General features: G+C 46.0%; 1 non-coding gene across 1 annotated transcript in view; it reads left to right on the forward strand.

Moving 5' to 3' along the window:
- The first annotated feature begins 2,093 nt into the window (after positions 1 to 2,093).
- LOC135332679 (small subunit ribosomal RNA) overlaps positions 2,094 to 2,500 on the forward strand; it is a 1,815-nt gene continuing 1,408 nt past the window's right edge. The window contains exon 1 of the ribosomal RNA XR_010393524.1: positions 2,094 to 2,500. This exon is cut by the window's right edge and continues 1,408 nt beyond it. This is a non-coding gene — a ribosomal RNA (small subunit ribosomal RNA).

Raw genomic sequence — 2,500 nt, forward strand, 5'->3', positions numbered from 1 at the left:
GATAGCAACAGTTTTACAATTGATCCCTGCCTTTGTCATTATAGTCATGGCACTGCAAGCAACTGAAGTATGTGATGATGGCTACTTGCAAACAGTAATTGTATAATTACGCACGTATAATTATAACTATCCTAATTATAGTGAGTGACACAGGAAAAATATCAAAATTTCTTATACTTTACAAATACAAAATTTCCTGTAGACTTATGAATGTTACACAAGTCCTGAACTACTTCAGGAATAGTAAAGGAAACTATACAGGAAACGTTGCACTATCCTTTGTAAGTAGGTTGCAGGACACTTGCAGGACACCTCAGGAAATGTGCAGATTTTATGGGCTGCAATGTAGCAGCACTGTAGCAGGAAATTTAAATATTTTCCCTGAGTGAGTGAGTGAGTGAGTGAGTGAGTGAGTGAGTGAGTGAGTGAGTGAGTGAGTGAGTGAGTGAGTGAGTGAGTTATATATACCTTCATTGAGCCATGCTTCATTTGATCATAACAATATCAAGCTTATCTTCAAGTAGTATTGTATTGTACGTTGCTAACAATACGCAAATAATGTACAGTAAATTCAAGTGGGAATAAAAGTAGTGGGTAAAAAGTTGTAATGTTCATGGAGTGTAAAGTCAACGAGCACTTAAGGCCCTATTATTTCTATTTTCCAGCCTAAAGTCCTCGTGGTGGAAAAAATTAATGTTAGTGTAATGAAGTCCTTGCCTAGTTACAAAGCGGCCCCTTACAAAGCGCCTAGTTACAAAGTAGCTTCAATGGGTAGTTATAATTAGAAGCTGCAGCTGGTAGTTAAAGCAGCAATTGTTGTGTAGCTTGTGAAGCTATGTTGTAGCTGGCTGACTGGCCGGCCCACCAACCTACCTACCTACCTACCTACCTACCTACCTACCTACCTACCTACCTACCTACCGACCGACCGACCGACCGACCGACCGACCGACCGACCGACCGACCGACCGACCGACCGACCGACCGACCGACCGACCGACCGACCGACCGACTGACTGATGAATAGTAAGAGGTGGGTGGCTGGCTGGCTGGCTGGCTGGCTGGCTGCTGGCGAATAGATGTTGTGCTGCAATATAGTGAGTGAGTGAGTGAGTGAGTGTACTATATATAATACTGAATCTTTGCAACAAGACAGTAAAAGCATAGAGGCATTACCCTTCCTTATATGGAATTTGAGTACACACACTGTGGTCTGTTTTACTACTTAAATGTATGAGCACATCCCATATATAATAAGGAACCACAGTGCTCAACACACTTGTTTCTATTTGTGTTGCAAAGATTGTGCAATCTCCAGTATTGTATTGTAACTGTATGTTAGCCATGTATAACTTGAACTGTATGTTTAGCGGAATGGACGGGTGCAGACGGGGAACAGTGCAGATGGGAACATTGCAGAGGGGATTTGCGCGCCGGAAAATTGGAGCAATTACCATACAAGTGCAGACGAATGAAGGAATGAACGCGCGTAGCGCGAAAATTTGAGCAATATATCGCAAGCAATTACCATACAAGTGCAGACGAATTGAACAATGTGACCACGTGGGCTAGATAAGCAACCAACAAGAGTGTCGTACAAATGAGCGTGTTGATAGGTCGTGAAGTGGGGTGTTGTGGCAAAAAAAGTCACGCTTAATTACATACGAGACGAGTTCCAGCGTTGCTCCTAGTGACGGGTGCTGTGTAGGGTGACCTGCAGCGGTTCATCCGTGTGTCCGCATCGTTGTAGACTGCCTGTGTCGGCGGGCGTCTGACCTGCTGGTGACTGGTCATCAGTGGGCTGGCTCCCTCCGGTCGAGTGCAGTTAGGTTTGCATCATTTCACGAATCACGAGTGCATTCGTACGGTCTCGCTGCCGGTCGATCCCCGTGATTGACTGTATCTGCAGGCAACGAGTGGGCCTCAGCTGCCCTCTCCTGCCTTCAGTTGGTGAGTCTGTGGCCGAGGATTTGCAAAATTGTTGAACCCTCTGCGGTCCGCGTGGCCGCACTGGTGTGATGCGTTGGCCGGCCCTCTGAACGAGGACGGTCGAGTGACACAGTGCGTCTCGCACGCTCTGGCGTCCCGATAGTTACCTGGGTTGATCCTGCACAGTAGTCATTATGCTTGTCTCAAAGACTAAGCCATGCATGTCTAAGTATCAAACGCTTCTATACTGTGAAACTGCGAATGGCTCATTAAATCAGTTATAGTTTATTTGTATGGTTTCCTTACTACTTGGATAACCGTGGTAATCTAGAGCTAATACATGCACACAAGTCCCGACTCTTCGGAAGGGATGTATTTATTAGATCCAAAACCAATGCGAGTCTCTCGGGCTCGGTTCCTTGGTGATTCATGATAACTGCTCGAACCGTATGGCCCTTGCGCCGACGGTGCTTCATTCAAATTTCTGCCCTATCAACTTTCGATGGTACGGTAGTGGCCTACCATGGTTGCAACGGGTGACGGAGAATTAGGGTTCGATTCCGGAGAGGGA

The sequence above is a fragment of the Halichondria panicea genome, chromosome 2 (genome assembly GCF_963675165.1).
Source record: "Halichondria panicea chromosome 2, odHalPani1.1, whole genome shotgun sequence".
NCBI classification, from domain to species: Eukaryota; Metazoa; Porifera; class Demospongiae; order Suberitida; family Halichondriidae; genus Halichondria; species Halichondria panicea.